Source organism: Gavialis gangeticus, unplaced genomic scaffold, assembly GCF_001723915.1.
Source record: "Gavialis gangeticus isolate Ggan-Ray unplaced genomic scaffold, GavGan_comp1, whole genome shotgun sequence".
Classification (NCBI taxonomy): Eukaryota; Metazoa; Chordata; order Crocodylia; family Gavialidae; genus Gavialis; species Gavialis gangeticus.
Genome location: NW_017729018.1, coordinates 10,349,702 through 10,361,718, shown reverse-complemented (window position 1 = coordinate 10,361,718; position 12,017 = coordinate 10,349,702).

The window sequence follows — 12,017 nt, the reverse complement described above, 5'->3', positions numbered from 1 at the left end:
ATGATGTGGACCTTGGTGTCAGAAGCGGACTGGCCAAGTTCGCCGATGACACCAAACTCTGGGGTAAAGCGTCCACACCTGAGGATAGGAGGGTGATCCAGGCTGACCTTGACAGGCTCAGGAAGTGGGCAGACGAGAACCTGATGGTGTTTAACACTGAAAAATGCAAGGGAAGAAAAATCTGCAGCATGCTTATAGTCTCGGCACTGGTACGCTGGCTAGCACTACGGACAAAAAAGACTTGGGGGTCATGATTGACCACAAGATGAACATGAGCCTTCAATGTGATGCTGTGGCTAGTAAAGTGAGCAAAACGCTTGCTTGCATCCATAGATGCTTCTCAAGCAGATCCTGGGACGTCATTCTCCTGCTGTACTCGGCCTTGGTGAGGCCGCAGCTGGAGTACTGCATCCAGTTTTGGGCTCCACAATTCAAAAAGGATGTGGAGAAGCTTGAGAGGGTGCAGAGGAGAGCCACACGCATGATCAGAGGTCAGGAAAACAGACCTTATGATGAAAGGCTGAGAGCAATGGGGCTCTTCAGCCTGGAAAAGCGCAGGCTCAGGGGTGATCTGGTGGCCACCTATAAGCTTATCAGGGGTGCTCATCAGGATCTGGGGGAACAATTGTTCACCAGAGCCCACCAAGGGATGACAAGATCAAACGGTCACAAACTCCACTGTGACCAGTTAAGGCTGGACATAAGGAAGAACTTCTTCACTGTCCGAGCCCCCAGGGTTTGGAACAGACTGCCGCTGGAGGCAGTTCAAGCGCCCAATTTGAACGCCTTCAAAACACATTTGGATGCTTATCTTGCTGGGATCCTATGACCCCAGCTGACTTCCTGCCCCTGGGGTCGGGGGCTGGACTCGATGATCCTCCAGGGTCCCTTCCAGCCCAAATGTCTATGAAATCTATGAAATCTATCTATGAATGTGGCTCAGGAAGGACAGGATGAAAGAGACTGGGTGAGAGCCTGTGGAGAGTGAGGGACCTCTGTGAGACAAGTATGTCCCTAGTGGGGCACAGCGAATGAGACTCAATGCTGTGACAAGATGGGCCCAGCCTCAGGACAGAGCTTAGCACAGCTGTGAACATCTGGGAGGCTTGGGATACAGTACAGGGGTGGCTGGAGCTGCATACATAGGCCCAGAAGAACAGGGCACTCAATGGGCATCCTCCTGCCTAATTAAGATCATAATTAATTAACAGCAAGGCATGGCAGGTGAGATTGGCAGGCAGCATGCTCAGAGGCAGTGGGAGACCAGCACTGTGGCTGGCTGAGGAGCTCCCACTTCACCACAGGGTGCTTCAGCTAAAGCTCATCAAACAAACTTTAGTTAAAGCACCACCGCCGCCATTTTTAAGTGTGGGGACACTGATGCACAAGATGCAGAGGCTGGCTGGAGCGTGGTAATTACTATGCTCCAGAAGCCTCAATTAACTGAGTCTGCTTTGACGTGCTGTAATTACAGCATGCCAGACCTGCCTACTGGCTCGTGTATAGGCACCTAGATTTAGTGCACATTACCTAAAGTGCATTAACTGAACATGCAGACGTGCCCATAGAGTCATAGAGAAGTAAGGCTGGAAGGGGCTTCCAGAGGTCATCTAGTCCAACTCCCCTGTTTGAGGCAGGACCATCCCTATCCAAACCATCTCATACAACCATAATCTGAATTCTACATAAAACTACCCGCAACCCAGACACAGTGTAGACTTATCACCCTAATCTGCCACAGGTAAAGCCAGGGAGTCACGGCAGCCTGTTTCTGTCAAATCTTGTCAACATACACTCAAAAAGTCTGGGGTAGAGGGCCATGTCCCCTCCTACAGAGGAAGGGGTATCGTGGTAGTAGCTCACTGACAACCGCTCCAAAGATTGCTCTAAATTGCACTAGGCAGGCAAGGTTCTTTGTCCTTAAACCAACACAGCTACAACCAAAAACCCAGCTAAACTGCACCAGTAACTACATCCAGAATCCAGAGGGTGTAAAGGAGTCTTTAAACCAACCCTTCCTCCCTATCAACCTAGGCAATGCTGCTAAGCAGGTACAACACAGGTCCCGGATGAGACTCTTTCCCTTGTGCTAACAGAGGAGAGCTGAGGAGCGTTCAAGGGAGAGTCTAACCCTGGAATGTGCCATGAATCTGGGAGTGGGCACTTAAGAGCTTCAGGCTGGACGAGCCTGTGCCACATTTAATTAGCTCTCAGTAAAACCAGATTATTTTTAACATTAAACTAATCTCCAAAAAGGAGAACCCTCTAAATGAAAAGAGAAAGTGCAAGGCAAGGAAACCATTAATTGATTCCCTATTAATTAACCTTTGCAAACCATTCAAAAGATCTGAAAACCACTTCATCTTCAGCAAGGGCTTATCACTGGCTTTAAAAGAAGCCTCTGTTACCTTGAATCTGCAAGGTCAGGAAAAGGAAAAGACTAAACTGCCCCTTACTTGCTCTCATCAGAGCAAATTCCTCACTTTACTGGTCTGCTATAAAGCCCACTGCATTCAGGCATGCTCGTCTGAAACCAGCCCAGACTACTTTTAGCATGAGAGCTGCTTTCCTGGTGCGGGCAGAAGGACTGTTAATTATAGGCTGGTTTAGGGTTATAAGGAAGTATGGGCTGGACGAATGGATAGAAAACTGGCTGGAGCATCAGGCTCAGAGAGTAGCAATCAGTGGCTCTATGTCCAGCTGGCAGCTGGACAAGTGGAGTGCCCCAGGGGTTGGTCCTGGGGCCAGTTTTGTTCAATGACTTCATCAATGGCCTGGAAGATGGCCTAGAGCACACCCTCAGCAAGTCCGCCGATGACACCAAGCTGGGGGGAGTAGCAGATACACTGGAGGGTAGGGCTGGGATTCAGAGTGAGCTCGACAATTTGGAGAACTGGGCCAAAAGAAATCTCATGAGGTTCAACAAGGACAAGCACAGAGTCCTGTACTTAGGACAGAGCAATCCCATGCACCGGTGACTGGCTGGGCAGCAGCTCTGCAGACAAGGCCCTGGGGGGGACAGTGGGCAATAAGATGGACATGAGGCGGCAGTGTGCCCTTGTTGCCAAGAAGGCTAATGGCATCCTGGGCTGCATTGGTAGGAGTGTTGCCAGCAGATTGAGGGAAGTGATTATTCCCCTTTATTGGGCAGTGGTGAGGCCACATCAGGAGTCCTGTGTCCAGTTTGGGGCCCTCCACTGCAGACAGGATGTGGACACATTGGAGAGAGTACAGCAGAAGGGGGACAAAAATGGTTGAGGGGGTTAAGGACAGTCAGGAAAGACTGAGGGGACTGGGCTTATTTAGTCTAGAGAAGAGGAGACTAACTGGGGATTTAGTAGCAGCCTTCAACTCCCTGAGAAGGGGATCCAAAGAGGATGGAGCTGGACTGTTCTCAGTGGTGGCAGATGACCGAGCAAGGAGCAACGGTCTCAAGTTGCAGCAAGGGAGGTTTAAGTTGGATATTAGGAAGCATTTTCTCACTAGAAGGGTGGTAAAACCCTGGAACAGGTTACCCATGGAGGTGGTGGAAGCTCCATCCTTGGGGGTTTTCAAAACCCGGCTAGACAAAGCCCTGGCTGGGATGATGTAGTTGGGGCTGGCCCTGAATGGAGCAGGGGGCTGCACTAGATGTGACCCCCTGAGGTCCCCATAACCCTCGTTGTCTGTGATTCTCTAAGCTGAACTAAACTGATTCATGCCCACACTCTTCTCGTCTCCCCCAGTGCTGCCAGCTCTCATTATTTTACTGTAAGACGTGAATATTCAGAGCTTCCTTAAAACACCAGCTCCTGGAGTCATGAGATTAGGCGAGGCTCTTGGGTTTTGTTAAGAAATAGAAGTCAGTTTCTGGGTCCTCGTGGTTGCAAAGTAAAACTTGATAACGCGACTCAAGGGTCAGAAACTAGAAGACTGATAAAACCAATGCAAAATGTATCCGTGCTTGAACATCTCACATGTCCCATCAAACGTAGAAATACAGAGAAGCTGGGCTGGCGCTTTCACTGATACCCTCCTACTCATGCTGAGGGGAGGGGTTCCTATCCCAGGCACTAGATGGCACCAGGACCACCGATGCTCCTGGTGTGTGCTTTTGTATGAAAGGCTTGAGAACCAATTGAGCCAGCTTAATCTGGTTAATGACTCTAACCAGTCTGCAACCAGGGATCACCAATATTTATACCCGCCTTCTTTACAGCTTTGCACACTTCTTCCTTCTGCCTCAGACTTTGTGGCTTGTATTTTTTGTTGCCCCTCCTCAAAAGTTAGCAAGCTCCCAAGGGCACTTCTAGAGTTTCCCCTTCTCTCCTCTGCAAAGTCGGGCGTTTGTCATTTTTGGTCGCTCTCGCCATGAGAACAGGGGTCTCCGCTGTCCGCTGGACCGGTCCCGGCTAGTCTTATCGAAACATTTCAACACTCAGCAAAACACAAAGACGCCTTTTGCTATTCAAACCCTAGTAGAGAAGCCCCGTTTACTAGGCACTAACAGAATGCACCTGGCACCAAAGAGGACTACGGTTTCGGTGCCAATTTAGCATCAGTATAAAGCATTTTGGGAATACAGAACCTGGCTATACAACTTAGCTTAAGTACTAAGCACTAAAAATACAAGGTATAGACTAACAACGTAGAGCTCGAGCTACTCCAGGCTCTCAGCCAGTGAGCTGTTTCCCAGCTACACCTGGCAATTCAGCTAAAAGAAGTGGCACAGGCTATTTTTCTGCAGTTCCCAGGCACCATTTTTCACACCTTCCCAGCTCGCTCGCTCTCTTCTAGACACATCCTCTGCATTGCTGCAGTTCTCATCTCCCCCCCACAATTCACACCCATGAAGCAAAGAAAATATGTTGCCTTATGTCCCTTCCCAGGGGACTTTTCTGATAAAATTCCACATTCATCCATCAAAACTGTCTCATCAGCCTTTCCTGGAGGAAGGGAACGAGGCAGCAATACAATTGCAACGGTCCCTGGGGTAAGGACGTAGGAAAACAAAGCTTTGCAAACCCCCCCGGGCCCCAGTCACTCTTCTGCCAAACTGTCTTTGCTCACGACAGGGTGACACGTGGAGTGCCCCGGTGTGAAGCGAAGCTCCTCTCCTCCCCTTTCTGATGTCTGTAGTCTTATCTATACCTGCCTCCAGTATTTGATCTTTGCAGTAGCTCAACCGGGAACTGCTGTCTCAGTGCTTCCTCCTGTGCCCATCAAAGTCAATGGCCTATTTCCCATTAAACTTCATTGGTGCAACGGGTCAAGCTTCGACATCGTTCCTCTGTTTATACACAGGTTTGAGGGCAAAAGATTGAGACGGTCGATTTTACGGCACGCACGAGCCTCTCTCCAAAGCTGGTCTAGGCACTTGCTGAAGACCTGCGAGACGCAGGTTCAATTTGAGGCTCAGCCACAGGCTTCCTGTATGACCCAAGGCGGGGGGCTCATTTAGTCTCTCCGGGCCCCGGTTGCCCATCTCCAATATGAGACGGGTGGCACTGCACTCCATTGCTCTGGCAAGTCCCGTCTTGCTACAGCTTCAGTTGGGCTTTGACAGAAAGGCCAGGGTTTTAAGGTCTGGGCTGTGTTCACCCTGTAAGCAGCCACCAGATGCTGCCTTTGCAAATGCTCTGGATGTGCCACCTCCACCCTCTTCCAGGTCCTTACTCACTTGGCACTTGACTCTTTGTCTCCTGCAACCAGCCATCAAGATGACCCCAAAAGACCTCACCTTTGCTGGAGTCAGACTGGATTGCAGCCCAGGCCGGCTTCTGAGGCCAGCCGTGCTTTCGCTAGCCGGTCTGCGAGTTGCAGGATCTGTTAAGATGTAAAAAAGTGATCCGGGGAGAGAGATGACACATTTCAGCGCTTCATTCACATTTCTCCCTGGGCTTTGATTACGCCTGTCTCAGGCTCGCCAACTTGGAGAGCTTTCCAGATGCGGAGGTGGTAGCTGTGCAGGAGACGCGGGGCTCAAATCCAAGCTGACGCACGGGGTGCCGGCGACGGCGTGTCACTGCGTGGCGGGTGGTGTCATTCACAGGCCGAGGGGGCGGAAAGGCTGGGTTGTAGTAGGATGGCAGTATCAGAAACCTGAACCTCCTCTTCACGCACCTCCATATTTTACATCAGTCACCCGTTCTGATTTCCTCCCACCTTGCAGGAGTACATTTCCACTCTCAGTGCTTTTATTCTAATTTATGGCCCCATCCTTAAAATCTTTGCTGTGCTCTACTCTTTGAAGTGGCATATGCAGGGCCTATACGGAAGAAACAGCTGGGGGGTCTGTCTCCCTGAAGGACGAAGAACCAAGGGGTGTTTGCACACCCCTGTTAGCTTCATCTAGGTAGCAACAGCAGTGAAGATGCGGCATCATGAACGTTAGCATGTGCTAGCAATCAGGATGCAGACTCTCCAAGGACTCTGGGCACGTGCTTTGGCTGCTAACATGTGCTTACGCCAGTGTTAGCACATCTTCATTGCTCCGTTACTTGTGTCGGGTAGCAGAGGTCCGTACTGTAAGCGCATCTTCATTCTGTGTAGTAAGCATATCTGGAAGCATCATTGTCACGGTAGGAGAATCGAGGCCCTGTTGTGCTATAGACGGTGCATACCCTTAGCAAGAAATCTGCCCTGGCTCATCCCAACGGGGTGAGGGAATGAAGGTTGAGTTTACTTTTCCTAGAAAGACCTCAGAGTCAGGAGTGATGCAAGTGGCTACGGGTGCCACAATGCAAAGATCCTTTGCAGCCAGCCCTGTAAAACTGCTCTGAAAACCTGAGTAGAGAAGGCAGACAAAGGCTGGCAGAAATGAAGGGTGCTTATCTTCATTTTCTAATGGAAAACGGAGCTGCTGAGAGATTGATTTGCTCAAGACTGCATGAAAAGAGTGCTTCTCTGCTGCCCTTCTCCTTGTCTTTCTCTTACAACATGCAAAGTGAGTGCACAACTGAGCAGGAAAGCACTGATGGGAGGAGGACACACAGAACAGTGCATGGCACAACCAGGCCCATGAGATTTATGGCAGAAGGAGAACTGAATCCAGTTCTCTTGCATCCTAGTTCAAGTGCATAAGCCATTAGATCACTTTCCAGTGTCCAAATGAGCTTTATGCCTCAGGGCATGCCCCTGCATACACGATCAGGCGTGTGCCAAATTGTCCCGGGTGGGGTAGGGGAGGCTGGGGGCTTCCTGGGGTGGCAGCAGCATCGATCCAGCCACGCGGAGCCTGGCCAAGAGCCAGAATGTGACTCTGGATGGCCAGGCTCCGTTTCTGGCAATGCATGCTGTGCCACGTGCTCCACGCCACTTTTTCGAGGGCAGACAGGTTTTTTTGCTACTCAGGTGCAAATTAGCAGCATGGCAAATGGAGGCACGTGCACCACATGCACTTTGTGGCACCTCAAAAAGCTTTGAGGTGCCTCATGCCACACGTGCCCGCTCATCTGGATGTGCTCCCAGTGTCCTCTTTAGCACAGGTGTAATTCTACCGAGTGGAAGTGCTGAAGGAAACAGGCTGTGCCAGCTACATCTGCTGACAGTAAAAATGCCAGTGCCACGTCTGCAGTACTGTTCCCACTGCAGGTCTTGCACCCATGGTTTCTCGCACAAAGGGAGGCTTCACAAAGTATAACAGACAACAGAAGCCGACTAAGACACTTCAGAAGCGTCCATGTGATTCCTGCCTCAGGCACGAACACACGTGCTCCCATACCAAGCATAACCATTACGTGAGCACTGCGTTCAGTCATACGTTTCATAATTTGCTTTTCATTGGAAACAAGGGCTAGACACAATTATTCAATTAGGGAAACAGCAACAGTGCTACATGAGTTATCTAGCCAGACAGCACAGTCCACGCTGTGAATTTTACTCTTGCCGTTCCCTTTGGGGGTGAAATATGGTGCAGATCACAAGCCCGTACTCCAGCATCAGGACTTTTGTGTAGCGATGTGCTGGGACAGCATCTTAGCTGAGATCTTAGGGGTTGAACCAGCTCCCCTAGTGCTGGAAGGAGAAATCTCTGCAGCTGGTGGTTCATACTCCCTGTGGATCATTGCGGGAAGAACGACCCAACCAGAGATTTACACCCCCCCTTACCGCTGGCCCTGTCTGCACAGGGATGAATTTCACCCATAGCAAATACTCCATTTATCCTTCTCTTAGTTTCCATCCCAGCAAATATCAAGTGTTCTGGTGTTTGGGGAAAGCAAACAAGCACCGACAATCCAGAAGACGCTTTGGGATTCAAACAACCATCCCTGGAATGGTTCCTCTACCCCGCGCTCTTGCAGCTCTGCTCGCGGTGACCTCTCCTGGTGCTTATTTTCCAAAAATAACACAATAGGAATTTTTCACCAATAAGATAATTGCTGCAGAACAGAATTCAGATTCATGCAAACACCTGAGCAGTCCCAAGCACTGGCTATGCATACAGATGAAGGCAGAGAAAGGAGGGAGGCAAGGAAGTTTGCAATGAGATGCAGCGGCTCTGAAGCAGCCAGATGTCCTGGGACTAAAGCTCTTTATGAAGCTCGGGGGTCCTCCGGGTGGGGAAAAGGGACTTCACTGATTTCCGGCTCGCTCAGAGTTTGGCATCAAACCCCCCAAAAAGCGATCTCAGAGCAAAATTCCATTATTTAGATTATCACTTATTACTTCTAATGCGGCAGGCATGAAGCAATGCTTTCCTTGGGTGGGTCGTGTTCAGGCACGGAGCAGAAGGAAAGTCCCTGGCTACAGTTCAAGGAATCCCATCAGATTCACTCAGTCTTGAATGAAGGAGGCGGTTCAAGCACCCACTTTGAACGTCAAGACACATTTGGATGTTTACCATGCTGGGATCCTATGATCCCTGCTGACTTCCTGCCCTGTGGGGCAGGGGGCTGGACTTGATGCCCTTCGGGGTCCCTTCTGGCCCAAATGTCTATGAAATCTATGAAAATCTATGAAACGTGAAGCCATTGAGATAGGATCACCCGTCCTCCAGCTGGGGCTCCTTCCGAAGTCGACAAGTGAGCTGAGGTTTCCTAATGAAAGCTCGGGATCAGGAGAGGTGCATGTGGCTGGGGATGCCAGGATGCAAAGACCAGCAGTCTGAGCTGGACAGGAGCGGATGAACATCTGCAGAGCTTGAAGAAGACCCTTTCCTGATCTGATTTTTGGATTCCAGAACGTATAATGCAACCCCCTTGAAGCTATGGGGCAGGTGGAGTTTGCATGCAGATCCCAAGCCATGAGCCCTTCGCATCAGCTTGCCTCCCCCTGCCTCCTGCATGGATGTGGAAGAGAGGGGAAAAGGAGCGGAGCATCTCCTCTACACCCCTTACTTCTTGATTTCCCAGGAGGCAGCCAGTAGCCCTCACAGTCGCTGCCTGCAAGGAGGGGGGAGGCTGAGAGCAGTCACAACCCTGCCACCCTCTCTGTACGCCCCTGCAGCTCCCACGGGGGACACGAGTCACACCTTTGCAGAGCAACTACAAGGAAAGCACACTGCAGCCCCCCGAGGAAGGTTGCCTGCTGTACTTACTGCCCCGTCGTGTCCCTCCCAGCACACCTCCAAGCCAAAACCCTCCCTGCGGTCTACGTGACTCCAAGCCTCGGGCTAAATCTCACCTACACTGCAAACGTGGACTTACTCCATTATCACCAGTGTGGTTGCACCCCATTTCTGGTGGCATAAGCATATGCACAAATTACTCCTGAGGTCTCTCGGGTAGAAACGTCCTTCTCTGAGGATGCGCCGCCAGCCTTGAGAGGACACCAGTCCCTGTCATTAGTATCTATGGGCTGCTTTGCTGATGAACCAAACCCCCATCAATAAATGCCCATCGCAGGCTGGCAGAGATGGGCAACGCTCCCAGAGTGCGGCCAATGCAAAGGGGTTTTTTTACTATTATTATTCCCTTGATCACTTCAGTCTTCCCACAGTGTTTACAGCTTTGCATGATGTTTCAGCTGTGGATGGAAGGAGTTGGCAAGTGGGGGGAGACAAAGAAGTGGCTGTGAGGGTGATACGGCCTTCGCTTGCTGGAACGAGAGAGAGGGAACGATACCAAAAGGAGGGTGGAAAAAACATGGCCACGTTCCCCATAGAAGATTTGCTTTTTTGCTTGCTTTCTTTTTTTTTTCCCCCTCCTTTAAGCTCTTGGCTTGCATTTACCCAAAAGGGGAAAAAAATAAATACAAGAGAAAGCTGTTAGGATTCTGTCTGCCCCTTTTCAGCCTTGTGCGTTTCTAGCCGCCGTCTGAATGAAGCGGAGCTAATGTCCCAGTGCATCCCAGATTAAGCACAAGTGCTTTGTGCAGATAAATTGAAAAACCTCGGCCCTGGAATACGGACTCATGTACTGGCGCTGTCAGGTTAGAGAGAGAGAGAGGGAGGGAGGCTGCCTATGGAAAACCAGATATAAAAAAAAAAAAAGAGAGAGAGCAAACAGCTTGCTGTGTGCTTTTATGTCTTGCCATAGGCACAAGGCAGCTTTTTAAGGCGAACGTATAAAGCCATTTGATGTGCGTATATATACATCTGCGTGCACGCATGTACACACAAGGCACGCGGTGTGGGTACATGCGACCCACACGCGGCACAGCGTGCACTTGTGTAAATGCCTGCTCGTCTGTAGTGGTGGAGCGCCCGGGAGTGCCAGACAAAAGACCAGAGCCTCGGCGTGCACGGGACACTGCTTACCATCAAAGGGGGCTGGGGGGTTATTTTCCTCGCTGTGCAGCTGGGAGATGGAGACCCGGAGAGGACGGAGGCTCGTAGTCTCGCTGTCTGCAGCTCGGATCCTCTCCCATTAGTCACCGGGCGCTTTGCCATTGCCTGCGATGAGTGTTGGAGCACAGCCTATGCGGGTCTCTCCCTGCCACCCGTGACAATCATCTCCCTTTGTCTCGCAGGCTCTTTGGTGGTTCTTCATGCTCCTTCTTCATTTCTCTCTTTCTCCCTGGGTCTTATTCATCAGAAGCTTCCTCCAAGTAGCACCGTGAGCCCCGAGTCCCAGATCGCCGCTCCCAATCCTGCGAAGTCCCCCTCGCCGCCAAGCCTTTCTTCTTCCTCTGGCAAGTCTGAGTAAAAAAGCCAGCGCGTTGAGCGTGCAGCGACGCACGCAGGCCCGGCTCTGGGGGCTGCCCCCCCCAAACCTTGCCAAATTAGGGTCACTCCGAACAAAATCCACGACCGGATCCGATGAATCGCTGACTTTTCAGTATGCTGAATTGGAAAAATCCCTCAACTTTTTGCACGAACCCCTCCTTTTTTTTTTTTTCCCCCAAGTCGCATAAAACGTTTTGCCCAGAAAGAAACATGGTAGTGTTTCAGGCCATTTTAACATTTTCATCAAAAAGACGATTAACGTCGGAAACAAAATGTCATCTTGCGTAAGGAAAATGAAACGGGTCGCTTCGAAAACTTGAAGCATTTTAATTACCAATGCCGTCTTTTTTAGGATTCCCCCCCCCCCCGACCAAAGCAATTTGCTGATGTCAGTGTGAATCTGTGAAACGCTTCGCTACATCTCCAGCTGCATTTTTCAGCAAATAAACAAGTTTTACCCAACACGTTTAAAAAAAAAAGCATTTTGTGACTCTCCTGGCACTTTGAAGCCGCAGACAGCAGGGCAGGGTCAGCATCGTTGTTTTACAAAGGGTGGGGAAAAAAGCCGGAGCATAAAAAGGGGAAAGGATCTGTTGAAATCCCATTGGGAGCCTGTTAGAGAGCGGAGAACAGGGCCCGGCGTCCTGGCTCCCCAACAGCTGCTCTGTCCTCGTGGTGACGTGGCAGGGTTGTCGTTTCGGAGAAGACAGCAATTTCCCTGTTGCACGTCACACCTTTGCAGGGAAAACAATTGCTTTGGATGAACTCTGCTGCTCCAAATGACAAGAAGAGAAACAAATTGGTTTTAATTGGCTTGGGTTCACGATTTCCCACTGTCTGAGAGCCCATGCTTTTCAGCTTTTATCTCTGTCACCGGCTAAACACCGCAGTGCCTGTCAAGGCTTCACCTGCCGTTACGGTCTGGAGGCAA